Source organism: Pimephales promelas, chromosome 24, assembly GCF_988280905.1.
Source record: "Pimephales promelas chromosome 24, fPimPro1.hap1.1, whole genome shotgun sequence".
Classification (NCBI taxonomy): Eukaryota; Metazoa; Chordata; class Actinopteri; order Cypriniformes; family Leuciscidae; genus Pimephales; species Pimephales promelas.
Window position 1 is genome coordinate 16,528,788 of NC_142792.1, and position 23,229 is coordinate 16,552,016.

Consider the following 23,229-nt stretch of genomic DNA (forward strand, 5'->3'; position numbering starts at 1 on the left):
ATTTTTTATTGCTTCGACGACCAAAGAGCAAGCGGATCCAGCTAGACTGTAAACAAAACAACAGGCACACCGCACACACTCGATTGGGCTTGCGAGCCGGCCAAATAGTTGGTTAACATTACGTTATGAGTGGATGACGAGCGCGAGACGCCGAAATGGATGACAATAAGATTCTGAATGGAAAGTTTACTTTACTAAAAAGTTGCCAAATGGTTCCATTGACAAAACCAAAGTGATCTGTGTGTTTTGTCGTTGTGAACTGAGCTATCATCATCGCAGCACATCCAGTCTCAAATACCGCTTGATGATGGCCAAGCACACACACACACACACAAACACACACAGCTGATGCGAATTCTCCGCCCCCTCGTCAATATATATATTCTCATACATATATCTATAAGGCTTGTTATCCTGAAAACATTTTCGATATAAAAGGTGTGGAGCCAGTGGAGTAGTTTTCAGAGAGATAGAGATTTCTAGAACAAGCAGCAGGGTGTCTTTCTGAACACATTCCCTCAGATTCATTAAGTACACCTGCATCAAACTACGCTATACGTATTTATAGCCTGGTTTCATCTCAGAGCATTACAAATGAGACTGAACAATAAAATTTAAAAAGTGGGAAGATGAGAAAAAAAAAATCCAATCCCACCCATTCCCATCATAATGTTTACAGCATATACATTTGAATAAATAAATAAATATATATATATATATATATATATATATATATATATATATATAATATTTTCTAGTATTTAATTAATTGAATAGGAATATGAGAAAGTCTTTGGGTGGCATAAAACACATAAAAATAAATAAAGCTAAATCACTGTTTAATTGATTTGTTCATTGCTTTTCAAGAATTTCACCTTTCATGTTATGTTCAAATGACAATCTGTCTTACTGTGTCAGTATCATGTTGGAATTTGAATCATTCAGATAAACATTTTTTTTTCGATACCCATTCCTAAGAGGGGAGGGGAGGGGAGGGGAGGGGAGGGGAGGGGAGGGGAGGGGAGGGAAGGGAAGGGAAGGGAAGAGAAGAGAAGAGAAGAGAAGAGAAGAGAAGAGAAGAGAAGAGAAGAGTCATCCCAAAGGAATCAAAGAAGACCGAATGAAGCAGAAGATCAGAGCCAAGTGATGGGGACAGGACTACAAAAGAACGGAGGGATGAGAGGGAGGAGTTCGCAGAGGTTGGTGGCTTCTCTCTGATCCTTCGTTCTGCGCTTTTGAGGGTGCGAGCTTCTAATGAGCTCGTCTTCTCTTTTTCTTATAATCTGCTGTACGTTTTATCACACACATCAAACACACACGCAGACACCCCTGGCAGTGGTCCTATGAGGCGAGGGAGCATTGTTCTTTAATCTTTCCTTCTGTTTACCGCTGCTCCTCCGTCCCAGAGGTTAAACCATCATTTTACACACATTGTCAGTCTCACGCTAAAGCCCATGAGATAAAAACTAAATGAAGAGAGAAAGATGGAGAAATGTGTAGAGACCAAGAAAGTCAGAAAGAAAAAAAAAGAGTGGGAGAAAGAAACAATGACGTTTGCAGCACAATTCACAATTCAATGAACACAAGTCACATAATTTAAAGTGTGCAATCTCTGCACCACTAGCGGCACTAACCGGAATTGCAAAATTATATTACATTCTGCATGTCTTCCATTGGTCAACCAAACAGTTCCACCCCCCAAATCACTCAAGTGGACAGAATCAAATATTTAAATAACTAGAAAAAGTGCAGGTACCTTAAATATCCAGTTGTGTACAAGAAACACACACACACACACACACACACATATATATATATATATATATATATATATATATATATATATATATATATATATATATATATATATATATATACTGTATGTGTGTATTTATTTATTAAGAAAGTGGAACGAAGAGGAACCATTTGTGTGAAAATGACAAAACAGCAACATATTTAGTATTTCCTGAAATGGTTTCTGAAACATGGATTCATTTCTACAAAGGTAACAACAAAACAACAACAACAAAATCTTCCCCTTCAGGCAAAATCACGCAACTCTTACATATTCTGGTGTGTTTCACTCACACAGTCCTCCTGTCTATATGCCAAGAATGACAAATGTCTTTTGAAATATATCATAAACACAACCAATAAAAAAAGAGACATTCATGAAAAATTTGCCATCAATCACAATATGTGGCTGTCTGTGTGTAAGTATTGAGTTCTGCAAGATGGTCGAGTGTGTTTGGCGACGTGATTATCTCCTCAAACAACTGAATAATGAAAAAAAATAAATAAATAAATAATGTGAGGAGGGGGGAAAAAAACTACAGACCAGATTAAAACTGAGGTAAGGTAAAAAAAAAATGGATTTTGACTGTATAAATTTAAAAGAGAGTCTTAATTTGCACCTTGTGGTGAATCAGGAAACTCATTATATCTGTCGTATTAACAAAGGAATAAACAGGCATTTCTCTGAAGAAAGAAAGCCATGGCAAAACACATACACTGAGAGAAAATTGTAAAGAGAGAAGGAGAGAGAGAGAGAGAGATGAAGGGGGGGGGAATAAATAACAAACGTCAAAACATATTACTCTTTCCGAGTGGGGGATGAATTGAATCCTGCATTGTATGTCACAAAACACTTTATTTTTTATAACCTGCTGACAAAAACAAATGAGGTAATTATTAAAGAATTAAAGGCCCTCTTTTTATCACGAGGACACTGACCTAACACACACACACACACACACACACACACACACACACACACAAATGTTGAGATTATGGCCTGTAGAAGTAGAGATTCTATGGAATTCTATAGAAATTCCCTCTCCTTCTGTTGGTTTCAAATTATTCAGTATTTTAAGCTATACAAAAATGTGCTCACCTTCAAATCCTGAACACACAAAAAAAGAAGGAAACAAAGTTAAAAAAAAAAATGGTCATGAAATTACTTAAAACCCCATAAACCTCAAAACATGGTTAGTAGCAATCAATTATTTGATGTAGTCTACAGAACAAAAAATAAATAAATAAAAATAAAAGCATTGAGTAAGAAAAAAAGGGAAAAAAGTAAGATGCACTGGAGTCTTACATTTTGGACATGTGTATTGCCATTCACATCTGCAGTCCTCAAGCCTCTCTGATTTACATCATTTTTTACATCATAAAAATATTTGTATAGTTAATTTTAGATATTTTATTTTTAATATTTTAGATCCCTTAAAGGAGTAGTTCACTTAAAACAAAAGCATTCATTCCGGAAAACATTCCAGGATTTTCTCCATATAATGGACTTCAATGAGAACCAAACGGTTTACGGTCCAAATGAGAGTTTCAGTGCAGCTTCAAAGGGCTTTAAACGACACCAGACGATGAATACGTGTCTTATCTAGCGAAACGATCGCTCATTTCAAAAATAAATAAATAAGTTTACGTTTTATAAGGACAAATGCTCGCCTTGCTCTGTTCTGTGATGAGCGTTCGTGACTCTCCTGTTCAAACTCGTTCATCAAATCTTTTTTCGAGTCATGACCCTTATTCATCGTCTGGTGTCGTTTAAAGCCCTTTGAAGCTGCACTGAAACTCTCATTTGGACCGTAAACCATTTGGTTCCCATTGAAGTCTATTATATGTAGAAATTCCTGGAATGTTTTCATCAAAAAACCTTAATTTCTTTTCGATTGAAGAAAAATGACATGGGGGCGAGTAAATTATCAGCATTTTTTTTTTTTTTTCAAGTGAACTACTCCTTTAACCCTATCTGTCATTCATACGTATACAATTTGTGTTTTAGATGCAGTCAATATTATTTTTTTATACACTCATGAGATCACATTGACTGTTTCCGACACCCCTGTTGGTTCAACAATATAGAACTGTCGTTAATGACGCCATTCAGGTGGTGAAGTAATAAATCGAGATTTCATGTCAGATTATTGCAGTAAATAAACACGGCTGGCTTCTACACTATGTTTTGTTCTCTATTGATTTACTTAATTTCCCAATGTTTGACTGATTTATGGATTCCTTGAGGTATTAATACATAGATGCATATGCAAACTCTATGGTTGTTAGTTTTCTTATTTAGGAGCATGATATTTAAGTCTGTCATCTATTAAAGTTAGCGAACGTTCGTTAGAGCTACGGTTTCAAGAAACACTGAATCCCTGAAATAAGTTGTGTATGTTCGTAACAACAGAATCTACACCTGCTTCTCATTTCAAAAGTTTATTGTTTTCTGTCCGTGTCTGCCAATAATAGATATGTCACTCGGAAATCTTCTTGCGTCCCCGAACTGACCCAGGATAAAAGTAATCCCCATCCACACTGATCCAGGGTCAGATTAACGTCTACTCACTCTGATCTACTGCTCTAATCTAATAAACCGAAGAGCAAAACTGACCCAGAGAGCAATCCTTCCCTAATATGCTTTCTCAATAGTGCATCATGCTGTTTATTCCCTCATAAGTGCCAATTGCAAAGGCCCCTAATCCAATAGTGTGAAAACTAGAATTTTCTACAGCGGCGCTTTTCAAATGTTGCCTTATTCTTTTCAAGTCCAATTAATTTTCTTCCAGCAATAAAGCTAACATCTTCATGGTTGACATCTTAAGATTTAATATTTCAGAGATTTCCAGAAGTACCCCCCCCCCCACCCCGCAATTAATTTTTATGCAACTTTGTAATATTGCAATAATTTGGGCTCTTGAGTTAATGTCTCTTAAAATGCTCTTCTACACTTAGCAATTAAGTATGCAATTAAGAATGTTTACATGATGGAATTCCGGAGTAATGGCAATTTACATCCGATCCCACTAATTAAAAAAAGAGCCCGGAATAACGTGATTTTGCTTTATTGATAATTTGATGACTTTCAGCTCTGGGTTTGATTGTGTTATGACTTAATTTGACTCTAATCTTTTGATATCAGATTTGGCTGTAACCGAAATACTAACTGCAGACAAGCAGTATGTGACTCTTTTTTTTGTCTCCCCTCATTTTCATTATATCTGCATAATTTTATACATCAGCAGCAATGTGTAATTAAAGTGTAATTAAAATTTCCCTAATTAAAGTTTGATCGTGAAAAGCTTTGAAGTGGAAGGCACCTGACCTGTTGCACACTTTAAAGCCGCGACCTAAACAATCAAGAGCCGTGTTTATGTGTTCATGAACCACAAGCTTCACGCATTTGTATCATTAGTACATGCTCAGACTACTGTTGCTCTTATTTTAGATACAGAATACTGTATACTAAACTAAACACTTTAACAAGATAATACCCCAATATATGACAATACTATGATAAAATACCACACTAAAAAAAATACAATAAATGTTATACACCTTTTTTATTTCAACAACAGATTTATTCTAGCTAGGGCTGTCCCGATATCGAATGCATTTAATTCTATAATACATAAAGAGTCTGTAGGATATTTGTATAGGTTGCTACTTTCCTGTGTGTATTGCGTGAATGACGGGTGGTTGGGCAGATATTGTGTTTTGCGGTAGGTGGTATGCCATACGGAAACGCATTTCCGCGACAGTGGGGCTCGACAGCCTTAGTCAAACGGGTCGGCGCGTATGGTTGGGTTGCGGAGAGTTTGTGAGACTGTGTTTTCTTTTAACACCTACTCCTGTGCAATGGAAATCATTATGAACATCAGCTATGCTAATTATTTCCCATCTGCCTTTCTGCTGTTATCTTGGGACGTTTGTCCCGAGAAAAATGGCGTTCGTCGGCTCCAGTTTTGTATCCAGCCTCTCATGGAGACTTCAGATGCCCCAACGCCTGTGAAGAGACGACTCAACGCCGGCGATATGTTATGCCCTTAACATTACATGATTAACTAAATGTATTTTTTCGATGTACTTTTCTGAAATGCACTTACTGTAAAGCTGCTTTGAAACAATATGTACCTGTATGTTGGCCAGAGAAGAACTGGCCCCCAACTAAGCCTGGGTTCTCCCAAGGTTTTTTTTCTCCATCCAATCACCTGATGGTGTTTTGGTTCCTTGCCACTGTTGCCTTGCTTTTGGCTTGCTCAGTTGGGGACATTTAATATTCAACAATATTATTGATCTGTGTTGTATTACTTTCATGTTATCACTGTGAAGCTGATTTGATATAATCTGTATTGTAAAAAGCGCTATATAAATAAAAGTGACTTGACTTGACTATAAGATAACCGACACTGAGCAGAGAGAGCAGGGCTGGCAACTCTCACTCATTCAGCGTGAGACTGATGCAATTGACACTTTTCACACGCTCTCACACCACACATCCATTTTCTCACACAGAGGAAACGGAGACTGGCAGACTAGACAGGGCAGGTTACTTTTTATATGAAACTAGTTCTCAGATTCTGTCAATTTTATTACGAAATTTGTATTCAAACAATAGCGTTTTGGTGCTTGTAAATGTGAAGGGACAGATAGCGGTCGTGTACCGAACATCTCTTAGCCTACTCTTCACTTCTAGTTAAGTAAATAAATACAAATGAACGATAGGTGTGTTGAAAGATACAGTAGGCTACAACTTACCGAAATATTTATGTCTTATACATAATATAGATCAATCAGTGTTTTTTTTTTCTTCTTCAATAAAACAGCTGGAGAACAACGTCACATAACGTTACATTTACCTCAGGAAAGCCATTTGACGAAAGCACGTTAGTTGGCTAGACAAATTATATAGAGAGAGAAGTATTTTGCTAAATATGTGCACGATATTAAATATGCATTATATTTGTACTTATTATTAAAATATTGTAACGTTGTTAATAAAGCCGAATAAAGCCACATAATATTTAATTTGAGTTGTTAATACCAGCTGACAGGGCTCTCTATGTTTACAGCATTAGACGAGATATACTTTTTTCTTGAGAAAAATTAACGTAACAATTAGGCTACCTAATAATTATCCAAATGAGATGATAATGTATCAAGAGCGGAATCAAATCACAAGATTTGAATTGAAATCGTGACATTTGTATCCAGCAATAATAAAAACTGTAGCCAACAATTCATTGTATATATGAAATCTTCAGATTGTATAAACAATGGACATTCATAGAGCTGATAGAAATGAGATAGTGTGCATTTTGAAGGAATAGAGTTGTGACATCTTTCATCTGTTACATTTCCAAGCCTCAAACAAGTATTGTTGTTATTTTTGTAAAAAATAGCTTTTGCACAGTGACAGTCGAGAGCAACAGCAATAATGACTGCATCCCGAGTGTGTGTGTGTGCGTGTGAGTGTGTGTTCATCACTGCCTCAGAAGTATTACTTATATTAAAACAAGCAGCTGTATGAAAGAGCTTATTAAAACTTCAAACCTGTACTCAAAAGCCAGAAAACGAGAGTGAGAGACAGAAAGAGACAGAGAAATATGTCTCTGGATGGATCTTGTTCCTTTGTTGTTGGTGGAGGGATGTCATTGAAGAAAAAAACTAGTTGCCACCATGTTTTTGGACACACTACAAAGATGAATGTACAAACAACCTATATATATATATATATATATATATATATATATATATATATATATGTTAATACTTTTTAAGAACTCCTTACAAACTCTTAGAATGAATGCACTTTTTACATCACTTACATACAGTACAGCCAATACATTTCATACACTCTTAGAAATCAAAAGGCCACACGCAAGACCAAATTGATTTCTCTTTTGCAGTTTATTTTTTAACCTAAATGTGGCACTGATATATCTGTTAGGTATAACAATAATAGCAATATAGCTCGATCTCAGCCAGTGGGATCATATATTCAATCAACATATATCATAATATCACTCTAATTTACTAATATTAAAGCATTACGGCATTACATAATAGCATTCATAATATGTATAGTTATGTATAACAGACCATGAAATATGCCTAATAAACGTTTTAGGGATATACTAAAACGTTTTAGTGAACAAGCAAGAGAAGCTAAACAATGAGGAAGAGGGTTTAATTCAAACTCCAACTCAACAATGTTAAAGGGTTAGTTCGGTATTTTACACTTAAAGCCCTGTTTTAAGATCGTTTCTGATGAAATAGAAGGGTAAAGATTGAAATTTGGACAAATGCTGCTGTGTCCTGAGAATTTTAGGTTTCTGTGTTAGCAATCCCCCACCTTAACAATAGCTGTCTATGTGCAATGGGAAAAAAAAAATCATTCCCAAAATGCATTAAACTTTAGTTTACAAAGACGTGAAACTCCTTGAGTGGTCTGGGGTGTTCGCTGCAAAAGATGCTTTCCAACAGGTTTTCAATAGAGTCGGACAAAAATTACGATATCTTGATATTTCCTTATAAACTCTTAAAACCTCTGGCAATTGTTGAACCTTAAAATTGCCCAACATTAAATCCTTCTTCCGTTTCACAGTCCAGCCTTTTCCCTCCTACATTCACCATTTATCATTCTCTTCTCCTCTCATCTCTCCACCCCTAATCCATGACTCCCACTTCTTCTCCAATTGTACGTTCGCTGCTCTTTTCGTCTCCTCTCTCTCTCTCTCTCTCTCTCTCTATTGATCTGCCTATCATCCTATCCCCCATCTATCTTTGCATGGTTGGGGTGTGTGAATATTTACCTTCAACCAGGTGAAATTATTCCCTCATAATGTTTTTATTGGCAATAAAAAACCCTGTATGTACAATCTCTTTTCCAATATTTGCTTAATTCTCTCGCCTCAGATTGCACGGTTTAATGAAATCTGGAATATAAAAAAACAGAAATCTTATTAGAGCAACACAAAGCCAAAATACACTGACACTTCAACCGATTACATAACGTAAGCCTTTCTGTTCTGTTCTCAGGGGTTCAAAGACTTGTGGTGAGGTCTATGTAATGCCACTTAATTAGGAGACAAAGCACGACATAAACAGACTCTCTCAGAAAAATACATCTAGAAATTACGCCAAATAAAGCCTGCATAAATGCAGCCATCTATATCATTGTGATCATTATCACATTGCAATAAATAATTAATAACAATGTAATAAGTCATAAACGGTCTATAATGATAATAATTAGTTGATTTTTTTTCATTAACCAAAACAAACAGTACAGAGGAATTAGATTTAACAAATTGTTAATTTGTCAAAGATATGAAGTATCCAGACAAAAACATACTTGAATGAGAGTTGCCTTGACAGTTTACAACAAACATAGAGGATTGTTTTTTTTTTTTATAACAATTTATTCAAATATGTTCTACTTGAAGTAAAAACAAAAAATTACTAAACATTTTAAAAGTCAGTAAATGTGAAAAATGTACTTATCCTGATTGTGTGTGTATGTGTGTGTGTCTCAGACTACACCTGCTGTTGGCATTCATCAACTATATTAATCAATGTGTCAACCTTCAATCCAATTAGATTAAATCTGTTCTACCTGTAAACACATCATCACACTTACCAGGCAGGTTCCAGACTAACTACATAATCCAAGTAAACAACAAGTCATTAATAAAGACAAGGTGAAAAGTAGAGCAACCATGTCAAGTTTTTGATTGTATGATCTGCCATTGCCAACGATGAAATGCTTTTATTGGATGCTATTCACTACAAAATTTCACAAAATTAGTATAAACTGGTTGCAGTATATCACAACTCTCCTGCAGCAATTCTCGCAAATGTATAAATCATATAAGATCTGGGGATAGATAGATTGAGTTTTCCTTAACTGGTGTCCCTATACACCACATTCTAATCCAAAAACGATGCGCGTTGCATCATAACCTTGCTAATCTTTAAATGACCCCCAACTGTGATATATTATCTGTTAAGAGGTATACTGTATCATGCATAATTGTACATCTTCACCTGTGTCTTACTAATAATCTTTGGTCAGACCAAAGATTATAAATTTGGTCTTAAAGGAGTAGTTCACTTAAAAAAATAAATAAATAAATAAATATAATAATATACTGTATATACTGAATAATATACTGATAATTTACTCACCCTCATGTCATCCAAGATATCCATGTCATTCTTTTTTCAGTCGAAAAGAAATTAAGGTTTTTCATGAAAACATTCCAGGATTTTTTTCCATATTCAATGACTTCAATGGGAACCAAACGGTTCAAGGTCCAAAAGACAGTTTCAGTGCAAACTGCAAACTGTTCAAAGGGCTTTAAACGATTTCAGACGATGAATAAGGGTCTTATCAAGCGAAACGATCACTCATTTAAAAAAATAAATAATAAAGTTTAAGTTTTATAAGCACAAATGTTCACCTTGCTCTGTTAAGATTAGGGTATGATGCGCGTTCGTGACTCTCCTGTTCGAACTCGTTCATCAAAATGAACAAACCTTCTCGAGTCAACTCGAGTTCATTTCTTGGTTGAATGAACCAACTGGCACGAAAAAAAGATTTGTTCATTTTGATAAACGAGTTCGAACAGGAGAGTCACGAACGCACATCACAGAACAGAGCAAGGTGACCATTTGACTTTTTTTTTTTAATGAGCGATCGTTTCGCTTGATAAAACACCTATTCATCGTCTGGAATCGTTTAAAGCCATTTTTCAGAAAGTGAAAACTAATATACAGAAAATGTAAAAAAATTTAGAAAATTACTCTTTATTTTAAGTTTTAAAAAACAAAATATACCATTTCCAACAAATGTTTAGATTGAATGACCCTAGAAATGTTATATAGTGCAACCATCAAGTTAAAAGTAATATTTACAGTATTTGGGATTAAATAAAAGATTTAAAAAAAAAATCTAGTCAAATTATTTGGACAAATATCATTAATTATTAATTCAAGAATATTACTTTTTTGGAGGAGTTTCACCACAATTTATCACATTATTAAAAAAAACAAAAACTATTCATAAAGCTATTCATTTTGATCCAGACGTTCATCTATGCGAGGCTAGTCCTTAATGCGCTGGTAGTCATGAGTAGATTTCACTGTCAAAGACACCTCGTTCAAATACACTCACACATGCAGACAGGTCTCCGAAAACTAAAGCAGAAACCTGCGGCAAAACTCCAGTTGCATAACAAACATCAGAATAAAACATCATGGCATATTCAAGCTTCAGGGTTTTGTTCTTGTTTATTCCTCTTATCCTCTTAAACTCCTCCACAGCTCTGCATATGGACATATGAACTCAATATAACGATAAGCCATTATTCAAAACACTACAATTCCCAGAGTCCCTTGCAGCTTGCATTCATTTACTAAAAGAGCAATTCCGAATCCGTATAGTATCTAATGATTCAAGAATAGATAATTAGCATGCGTTAGTTACGCATTATGTTAACAAATGAAGTGTCCAAAAGCAAATCCACTGAAAATCAAGATTTGTGCAAAATGCATGTTGCATTTTGCCCTTGGAATGTTTTCTCACACATACTGTACTTTAAATCAAATTCAGTTTGTTGCTGTGTGCCATAGAAACTCTTAAATCAAATTCAGTTTGTTGTTGTGTGCCATAGAAACTCTTAGGCTCCACAGACAAAAAGTATATAGCCAAAGTTGTTCTGTGCCTCTACTCCAACTCTACACAGATATCTTTAACACAGCTCAAACCTGCCATGAGGTAGTACCATAGATACAGATGGTCAGTCGTGTGCCTCAAGAAAAATCATATTTCTATTTGAACCTGAGAACAACAAAGAGGGATGGTTGACAGGCATCACCAATAACCAAGTTTGAACCAGAGAGCAAGCTCTTTAAAGAGGAGACTTGAAAGTGTTGAAATGAGCTGCAACATCACGGCTATACTAAAGAATCATATTGATTATATAATTACAATGACATCTGTCAAGGGCTGGGAAATATTAGGCAGTGAAGAGTGAACAGTCAGTACTTGAATTCCATGTGATGGAAGCAGGGAAAAGTTAATTTGACAAGGGCCAAATAGTGATGGAGATAAAGGAGTCAGATGATTTCCAAAAAGGCAAGTCTTTGGGTGTTTGTGGTATCCACTGGTTAAAATGTGTGCAAGGAAGGGCTACTGGCATCAGGGTCATGGTCTCATTGATGCACATTGGGGGATGACATGACTACTAAACCCCAACCCTCCCCACACATATTTCCATATTTCTGCTTGAATAATACATAAGACCATAAAAAGGGCCAGGAATACGAAGTTCTGTACTGCTTGTTCTCTGTGATATATAAATACAACTCTCCTCAAACTGCCGTATCCCTTAGTAAATGATGTGGAGGAGATCTCAACAGTCAGTACCTCAAGTGCAACCTCTACACAAAAACTCACAGTAATATTAGTACACTGTAATAATTGTGTCCTTTATGCCATTGTATGTTTAATAAATAAATAAGCCTTTTAATTTCCTAAGTCTTCCAGTTCCAAACGCCACTGGTAAAGGCATATTATTTTGATGAGGCTAAGGAGGATTAATGGCTTTATCAAAATCTATGTTCAGTTTGTTGTTGTTGTTGTTGTTATTGTTTTCCTAAAATGTGGAAGCGAAATAGCTTTTTGATTCATAGGAATGTCTAATGATTGTGTGTGTGTAGTCATTTCCAATTTATGAGTAAAATATGGTATTTTTTTTACATTTACCTCGAGATACTTTCAAGCTTTGTTCTATAACATAAATTGGTAATGAAAGTTGCTAATAAACAAGTATTTAAGGACTATACAATAGTTGTCCAATTTGTTACGTACTCACATATTTAGCAACTTATATTTTTAAATGGTTTATATTTTAAATGCTTTATGATTATATTATATTATAAAATTGGTTGTGAATTGTGAATAAACCACAACGACTTCAGTGGTTTGTTCTGCTCAGATATTGTTCATTTGTCTAGCTTCTCAATTCATAATTAAGACTAGTCAAACCTCCATGATTTACAGCATACATTAGTGAGAAATTAAAGTTTGTAATTAATGAATATTAATTGACTAACTACTTTCTTTCTTTATATATATATATATATATATATATATATATATATAAAAAAAAAATAAACTGTTGCTTCTTCATCTTGGCTTATTTCATAAAATACATTTTGAAATGAATGTATCATGAAATGATCTTGCTTCTTAATAAAGTATCATGGAAACGATTCAAATGTGACTATTTCTGTAAATGATACATTGCTATATTTACTCAGGACTGACATTTACTAAGACAACTTAATTTCCCATATTGATCATCAGCATAAGGTCTTCTTAAAGTAGGTGGTTAATGTAAATACCAAACAGCAATATCTGTGTTGCAATTCAAATATAGAGACCGTAAAGTGAAGTTTTGTTTAAAAGTTGAAATGGGCAGTGGGGGTTTGATTCTTGATATGAGCGACTAATTCTGATCTGATGGTTTACTTTTTTTTCTTCTGCAGCAAAAGTTGGAAAACCTTGCTGGATGAGGTTTAACAGGTTAGTATTCCCCACAGTCATTTTAAGACTCATTTAAAGGCTAAAAGCTCATTATAAGAGGTAGAGACAGTCTAAAGCAGGGTCCATTTTCACTAGACAGAGGTGAGGTCACATTTTATAGTGTTTCAAAATGAAACATTACAATTTCTCTTCCAAAAAAAAAAAAAAAAAATACTCTCCAAAAGGTCAAAAATGTAACTTCACAGCTTCTTTCCACCAAAGCCCTTCTTATAATCTGTCGTCACAGTATTAATATTAAAAAGTTGTGATGTAGCTTAGCTCGTCACATCATAGAGCAAAAATTCATTGCAATTAGGGCTGCAACAACTAACCGATCTGTTTATTGTGCTTCCCTGTTTATTGGCGCAGCTCTTTACAATACAGCGATTGTAAACTATGCTTTTACTATCTCGTAATTGCTGACTCTATACTCCAACTTTGATCTTGTTATTTGTACACTCCGTGACTATACAAATCACAAGATGTAAATAGGAAAATGTTTGCGTTATTTTGTCAATTATTGGGATTAGTATGCTATCTGTAGCCATTTACATCCAGTCTTTGTGCTAAGCTAGGCTAGCAGTAGGTGCGTCAGAGATTTAAAACTGTAGAAGTTAGCATGTTAACTCAGAACATTAATTAAATATGTGATGCCATTAACACATTTACCTAATCAGACTATTTAGTTTTGTTCTGCTGATTATTAAAGATAAGTAACAGTTAATCAATAAACAATGAAGGTAACACTTTATTTTAAGGTAACCTAGTTACACGTTCTACGTGTACTTACTATAGTACTTACAGTAAATTATGCATAATTATAAGTAAAAATGTTGGGGGGAAAAACAAAAAAAGTCACTAATTATTTTAGTCCATTGTCGCCAAATTTAATACATTGAACACAAGGTTAGACATACAGATGATACATTTTGTCTCTCATTATTTATAAATGGGCAACACTCTCTCCCTCCCACTCTTTGAATTAGCTTAGACTTTTTAATTTTGCCCCCTGTTGATGGCAATTAGACCACCGAGACGCTCTAAAAAGCAAACCAGACATGTACACTCACACTTGTACATCCTAAAAGTGCCATCAGAGAGAGAGAGAGAGAGAGAGAGAGAGAGAGAGAGAGAGAGAGAGCAGTAGGAATTACTGTACATTTTGGGTAGCCATTCCTCATCTAATTACAAGTGAGCACAATCATTTTCATATTTCAATCTTAAAAGGCTCTCCGCCACACGCAATTCACATCCATAATTGAGCCGATGGGTGCTAAGTGGAATCTGCCAGGGGGGAAAAAAAGTGAAGATGAAAGAGAAGGCAGGCAGGTATACTGAAAGAAAACGGTAAAACCATGGGAGTTAAGAGAGAGAGTTGAATTGTGATTGAACGCAAACTGATGTTTATTGGCAAATATTTCCCAGGTGTTCCGACATTGGTCTAAGTGCAGAGAGCTCTTTAATCAGAATCTGTTTGCTCTGCTATTGATTAATCTAGCCTAGACATCATATTATTGTTTACTTTCTGAGTCTCTCCAGACAAAGTGAAAGAACAACCTGGCATTCACCTTACACATCCCCCCCCCCCCCCCAACCCCGACTGTCAATCAAATCCCTTTCATTTCTTCCCCATCCCCTCTTTTCCAAAAATAAAGGAGTTATGAAGCCATGGCTCTGTACCCCTGTGGTTACTGTGAGTGACGCTCATGACAGCTGCCCGTATGCGCCCCCTCTGAGCTCGGCATGCTGGGGGATGTAGGCTGTCAGGTCACATTATGAGTACGTTGATGGCACCAGTAGGCACATTTACAAAGTACACACACACACCACACACACACAGAACAACATGGAAAACAATAAGGCACATTCATATACAGACACAACAGCACACACTCTTGAAAATAAAGGTTCTTTAGATGCACTGAAGAACACTTCTCATCAAGAACCAAAATGGTTCCATTAAGATTATACATGTTTTGTTATTGTATCATTATGTTATTGGGCACATTGGTTTTAGGTCCCTCGATTAAACAAAGGTAAAGCCATTTTGGAGTCTTAAAAGCACACAAATGGTAACCTGCAGATCCTAAATAAAATAAAAAAAGGTTCTCCTTACAGCATCTCTGGAACTTTACACACATACCACACATACCTGAGCTCTAAACGAATAAAACGAACAGCAAACAGAATATCTTGCCCTGAATTACCAGCATAGGTTGATCAATACTACCATGGAATCGAATGCAAGTGAATGTATACGAGTGCTTATTCAAAAGACAGAAACCCCCAATCACTTCCTATCTCTGTGCTTTGATGCATTTGGCTGTAATGTCTTATGGGATTGTGGAAAAAAACAAAAAAACACCATAACGTGTGGAAATGTGTGTTTCATTACCATCTTATAAAGCGTCAACCCCATTGGTCATGAACGTGTCTGAAGAACACGGGGGCGGCTTTAGGCCCTAAAGCACGTCTTCATGAAACCAACGCCGATGCAACAGCTCCAAAAGCCCGATTGGTTACAGCTCAGCTCCATTTCATGCGCTTTCAGACCACACGAAACAAGTTGATGTTCGCTTTTACAGTGTCAAAGCAGAGATGCCATTAAAAAGAAGAGCAGGGGGAGACGTGTGATTTATCTGAGAGACGGTGAAGTGATTTCTGTGGCAGAAATGTTTATACTTATTGAGGCAAAGCAGGTGCCGCTGTCATTTCCTGTCAAGGGGTGGAATTGTAGAGAAAATGACTAATTTACCTTAAAGGTAGGTCTCACATCTGTCAGGCTATGTGTGTATGTGTGTGTGTTAGAAGTGGACTGCTAATATATTATATACAGAAATGTTATAAATAACTTGACATCCATTTCCTATTTAGCACCTAAACTCTAGAACAATATCCCTAACATTTTCCAGGAACCAGCCACACTCTGTGTCTGTTTAAATCTAGACTAATAAACACATCTCTTTAACCTGGCATGTACAGAGAAAATGATACATTCCTATTATTCAAAGCAGTTCAATTATTATTAGGCTGCATAAATTAGGTCAGCAGGAAATGGAAACACTTCCTATAACACCCAATGTACTCGTTACATCATAAGAAGAATGGGATCTACATTAATGTTAGTCTTTCTGCTTATTCCAAGGTTTACAGTAATCAGCCGGATCCAGGCCGTATCCAAATCAGATGGAGGACCTGCACCTAGACACAACCACAGCGCATCCCTGAAGCGTCAGCAGAGATCATATCAACTAGTCTCATCGACACGACAGCCATCGGCACTGATCCTTAACAAACTCGTCTCCATACTGGCGTGATGACTCCATTCATCAACCAGATGGAACTGGATTAATATTCTGAATGTTCCAATTCAGTCTGACTTGTGACCTATAATGGAGCCTGAATCATAATCACACACTGTTTGTTCGGTGGCCAGAGGAGAACTGACCCCCAGACTGAGTCTGGGTTCTCCTTTTTTTTTTTTTTTTTTCTCCATTCTGCCCCCTAATGGAGTTTTGGTTTCTTGCCACTGTCACCTTTTTCTCCTTTATTGCCTTTTTTCACCTTTGATACCATTGGCTTTTGGCTTGCTTAGTTGGGTACATTAAATGTATCATTTAATTTAAAATTGAACAATTATATTGATCTGCCTGCATTGACACGATCACATCTGCATTGACAACATCACGGGTTACTCCAGAGCGGCTATATACAGTGAGGCCAAAAAGTATTTAGTTAAAGTATTTAGATGCAAAACACACCGCCGGGGCAACGAAGGAGTGGTTCCGTAAAAAGCATGTAGCCGCATGTACTGGCTTAAGCAGGGGGACACGCCTGGCACTGCAGGATTAGAGTCCCTCTCGGTGTAGTGTGTTACTTATGGTAGCCTTTGTTACTTTGGTCCCAGCTCTCTGCAGGTCATTGATCAGGTCCCTCTGTGTAGTTCTGGGATTTTTGCTCACCGTTCTCATGATCATTTTGACCCCACGGGATGAGATCTTGCGTGGAGCCCCAGATCGAGGGAGATTATCGGTGGTCTTGTATCTCCATTTTCTTACAATTGCTCCGACAGTTGATTTTTTCACACCAAGCTGCTTGCCTATTGTAGATTCACTCTTCCCAGCCTGGTGCAGGTCAACAATTTTCTTCCTGGTGTCCTTCGACAGCTCTTTGGTCTTGGCCATGGTTGAGTTTGGAGTGCGACTGTTTGAGGCTGTGGACAGGTGTCTTTTATACAGATAACGGGTTCAAACAGGTGCCAATAATGCAGGTAACGAGTGGAGGACAGAAGAGCTTATTAAAGAAGAAGTTACAGGTCTGTGAAAGCCAGAAATCTCGCTGGTTTGTGGGTGACCAAATACTTATTTTCCACCATAATTTACAAATAAATTCTTTAAAAATCCTACAATGTGATTTCCTGGATTTTTTTCTCTCATTTTGTCTCTCATAGTTGAGTGTATATATATATATATATATATATATATATATATATATATTTATTTATTTATATGAACTAAATTAATGATAACAAAAAAGAAACATCAGTGAACTTACTATGCTATTTAAGCTGAAGCTATTTTTCTTCTGGAAACAACCTTTGTTGCATTATTTATTTCTGTAAAGCTGATTTGAATGTGAATCTGTGGGTCTGGATATACAGATATTTACAATCAACTGTTAAGTATAATGGAATTTCCTCATGTTTGTCTCATTGCCAAACATACAAAATTTAAAATAAAATCATAAAGATCCTCAAATAGTCAATAGACTTATTTGTCCCAGGATCACATACAAATGTCAAGGTTAAAACAAATTGCAGACAAGTTGCACTTCTGGAAACAACTATTCAAAACTGTATTTAAAGTGATGATTTTCTATGAAAAATACTTCATATGTGAGGCTTGGTGTTGTTTATGCATTTAAAAAAAAAAATAATAATAATTTTGATAAATTGTGGAAACTGACAATTACAAATTGACTCAATAAGTGACTTCCAAATTATTATCCCAATGCAACAATATGCATTGTACTAATCATAGCTTAAGGTCTTCACTTAAAATTAAAAAGTGAAGGTATGGTGTCAAAATCTAATGTGCAGGAGAGCGAGCGGAGCCAAACCAGCCAGTGCTGAAGACAGAAACAAACATTCCCAAGAGAATACAGATATTCAATGTCGCAAGTTTTAAGATGTAACTATTCGCCAAAGTTTTGCTTTAGAACCCAGTATAAGGTTTTGTAGAAGCACATATCTTATTTAAGTCTCCTCATATCATATATGTCTAAAATAAAGTTTGATTGACTTCTGATATGTAATTTGTGTGATATGTACACCATGCGGCCACTGAACACAGTGTCTATTTTTCTATTCTTCCATTGTTCACTCCATCCTTAACCATTGTCCACTCACCTGACATAAGGCTTGACCTTGGAGTGATTTACTGTAGTTTTCTCTCTAACCCTCTCTTTCTAATTGCATTTCTCATTGAGACATGTTCATTCTCTTAATTAGTCTCTTAAAGGTGCCATCTGGCACATAAAATCAAATCATTTTCCATATTCCATAACAGATGAGGCAGTATACCTCCAGAAAGTGAGTTGTGCCGCGGCCGTGTACACTCTCACGTCGTCAAACAACACAAGCGAGCGCTGTTTTGCTCTCTTTCTCGCGCATATTATTCAAATCATTTGACACGATAGTAAAAGTTTGGAAGACCGCAGTTTCACGTGGAGCATTTGGAGAATTTTAGAGATCAGAGACTCAATGAAAAACATCAACACTAAATGATGAAGACCGTCTCATAGACGCCTGTCTCAAATACAAGCTGGTGCATTTCGACGATATGGGAAAATAAAAGCCTGGGCTATTATTTTAAGTTTACGGTATTTGTTATTACACGTTTATTGTTAGTTTGAATTAATTTGACAGACAGCATTCACTGATGTTGATCAAGCTAGCGCCATTCAGAGCTGCCAACGCTGCCAAGTCACCGTGAGACACACGCAATTGACACTTAGCAAGCAGGTTAGTTAGGCTCTCAGATTCTGTCAATTTTATTACGCAATTCAAACAATAAATACTGTTTTGGCGTTTGTACATGTTACACCACAGATCCCTAGCGCACATGAACCGATCATCTCTACTAGCTAATGGAAAAAGAACACGAACACTGTTGAAAGATACAGTATGCTACTGTGGTGAGCAGGATGGCCGAGGGACGTGAGAGAAAGTCGCGAGGCCGGCGGTGCGATTGCTAATGAGCAGCACCTGTGAAGCACACCGGTCTCGCATCTCTCACGAAGGAGCGGAGCCATAAAGGGGGAGCGACGGAGTGGATGATCAAGAGAGGAACAGGCCTGCTTTTGTTTGTATTTTATATTTTATTTGGTAAGCCAGCAGTCGTCCGCGAGGGGCTGCTGGCCGGTATTTTATATTTTATTTTCGGTAGCCAGCAGTCGTCCGTGAGGGGCTGCTGGCAGGTAATTTGTTTGTTTATTTTGTTTAAATAAAGTTTTATTTTTGATTATTATCCGGTTCCTGCCTCCTTCTTCCCTGAACTTTGTTACAGCTACAACTTACCAAAATGTATTCCTCGTGCATAATGTCGACCAATCATTTGTTAAAACTCTTCCCTGAACTAAAATTTAGTAGTGGGATGTATTTCCAAACGACTGACATCAGGTTCAAGTACACACACTCGTGTACTGCAGTTTGGCTGGTGGTTATGTTACCTGCCAACATACCGCCTCCCATGGCCGAAACTGGTATTACGACACCTGCCAGGCCGGGGCTAGTAATTTAGCATGCTAATTTAGGTGTATATCTCGGCAGCACTATAACTTGTCAGTTTTTTAATGACATCATAGCACTTATTTCTTCTAATTCTTTTGATGAGTGTAGCTCATTTTTTTGGATATTTTTACCTCAATTATTACATATGGCACCTTTAAACCCAAAACATTTCATTTACATCACACGTTAATGACAACAGCACTTTGAAGTCGGATGAATTCTGACTGGCTGTCAGATGTATGTACTTAATAATTATTAAAGCTCTAAACAGTAGATACAGTTATCGGTATAGTTATTGTCCTAGGTGTGAATGGGCCATTACTCTCTTGCAATATAAGTGTAATACAACAAAATGTCAATTGTGTAAAGTTTATATTTTTTAATAAAATCATTATTGCTGTGGCTCTGGAAATACTTATTGTAAGCATGCAGCCATATGGCTGTAACTGTCTATTAGCAGAGAGAATTGATGTGGAAACCATTAAAGCTCAGTAAATCAAGCAAGACTGTGTTCAAATGTGTGTTTATATCCTTGCAATCTCTTTCCAAGCTGGTTTTGATTACTCAATTAAAGAGTTTGTTTGTCAGACATGCAAGGATCACTTTAGGACACGCTGACCAATCAGAAGAGAGTGGATAATTCATTGACACTTTGCCAAACAAATGACTCATACAGTAGCTGTTTCTATGGTAACACAGACCGCACAAGAACGCTCATACAAATATGTGTGTGTGTAAAACACACACACAAGCATGCATGCAAAACACATGCCAGTGTGTGATCTATTTTCAACAGTGATACAAAAAACAAAAAACACTGCACAGCAAAGTAGACATTGTAATTAACATAATTAATGTTAAAAATATGCTTATCAGATATAAATAACAATAAAACAATATATAAGTTTTACACCAATAAGTGATTTTAACATTATAGTGTTATCACAGCTCATACATTGGCTGTGTTCGAGTCCACTTTAAGACATACACTCGTACCCAAGCACTTTCCCTCGTGGGAATCCCCGCCACCATCTTGAAGTGGTCAAAATGGTCAAATAACTCAGTATATACAAAATAACTCATAAATAAATAGTGATGATCGCACTTAAATTCCCCTCACACCCTATAATTCAATTCAAATGATGGAGGGAAAGCAGTTAACAGCTGTAGATTAAGTTAGGCCAAATAAGCTGCATAGAAGAGTTATACTTTGATAAAACAGCATGATTCCATAGCAGAAACCAAGTGTTCAAGGGCTTAGGGCAGGGGTCGGCAACCTTCGTGAACGAAAGTGAAACATGCATACGTATTTCGTTCAGAATAACTACATTGTTCCTGCATACATATCTACATTTTGAGGTAATCATTCCTCGTACTAACACAACTTGTTTTATGAAGTAGGACATATATACGTACATACCATTAAAGTGTGAGAATTAAACTGTGGCAGTCAATGAAAGCACACGGCTCTGATAAACCATAAACCAATGAGCACACAAGTTACTGACTGACAGCTTAGTACACAGAAAAAGCTATCATTCAACCAAGTATATTGAGTACTATTAAACATTCCACACACACATTAAAATGATTGTGATGTATGTGGAAACTCTGTTCGTGCGTACCTGGTCACACTATGTGTTTGCTCTGATCGGATATAACTATCCAATCGTCAAAAGACTGACAGAGGGGGTATTTTTTTGCGCATTTCAGAAGAAACTGGACAAAATGCAAGTGGTTGTTGAAGTCACAAATACAAATTTTACTCCTAAAGTGGTAAAATCTAAACCGGTAAGAGTGTGTTACAACCAGATATGACCGAACCAACGCAGCACGCATCGCTGCAGACAAAGCCCTGAACTTGTTTTAACCTGAGTCTTCTCTGCCACCATTTTGAAGTGTGTTCAACTTCGTTAAATGGACAAGGGAAATTTATTCAGACAGACCGCCGGCCCAACGGTTTTAATTAAGTGCTTAGGGTTTCCCATTTGGACCTATTGCATGTCTTCCACCAGTAGTGGGCACTCGGTGCAATGTGAGCAATGACGTACATCAGAACGAGACAGAGGGAGGGGATAGAAAAGTGAACTTGAACGCAACCCCTGTAAAAGTTAGTCCAAATCTAATTATATTAACATGCAGTGTGTGTAAAATAGATTTTATGTAAAAATGATGTTATGTTTGACGCTAATTTGACAATCTATAACATACATAATAATAATAAAAATAAATACAATTATATATAATAATTAGGGCTGTCAGTTAAACGCTATTTTATTAACGGCGTTAACGCAAACCCATTTTTAATGGCGCCAATTTTTTTATCGCACGATTAACGACCTTTTTTGGCCTAGCAAACTTTGTAGTTTTCTTTCACATGCTTTTGCAACAGGACGCGGCATGCATGAAAACCATTCATTTCAATGGCTTGCACTGCGCGAGGACGTTTAGTTGCTTCGTCGACCAAAGCGCACACACTCGTTTGGGCTTGCGAGCCGGCGAAATAGTAGGTTAAGGTTACGTTTTGAGTGGATGATGAACACGAGATGCCGAAATGGATGCCAATAAGATTCTGAATGGAAAGTTTACTTTTTAAAAAGTTGCCAAATGGTTCAATTGACAAAACCAAAGTGATCTGTGTGTTTTGTCGTTGTGAACTGAGCTATCATCATCGCAGCACATCCAGTCTGAAATACCGCTTGATGATGGCCAACCACACACACACACACACACACACACACACAGCTGATGCGAATTCTCCGCGCCCTCGTCAATATCAAGACCTCGTCAGTATTTCTTTCACCCTTTTATTTGATGGACAGTGTTACGATGAGAGATTATTTGAGAATTTTAGTGTGAATTTGAACACTGTATGCCAAGTTGCCAACGTTGTTTTCAATAAAAAATGAGAAAAAATAATGGGACAAAAAGAAATCAAGAGACATTTAGAATAGATACAAATGTGCGATTAATCGCGAGTTAACTGTGACATTAATGTGATTAAATATTTTACTCGTTTGACAGCACTAATAATAATGCAATACCATTA

The 23,229-nt window shown here is 36.5% G+C and overlaps 1 long non-coding RNA gene across 1 annotated transcript; it reads left to right on the top strand.

Annotated features, from left to right (window-relative positions):
• Positions 1-1,042: 1,042 nt before the first annotated feature.
• LOC148965196 (uncharacterized) lies at positions 1,043-17,827 on the top strand. Its single transcript, XR_016149966.1, has 3 exons — positions 1,043-1,199; positions 13,354-13,390; positions 16,536-17,827. It is a non-coding gene; the product is annotated as an uncharacterized LOC148965196 (long non-coding RNA).
• Positions 17,828-23,229: the final 5,402 nt, after the last annotated feature.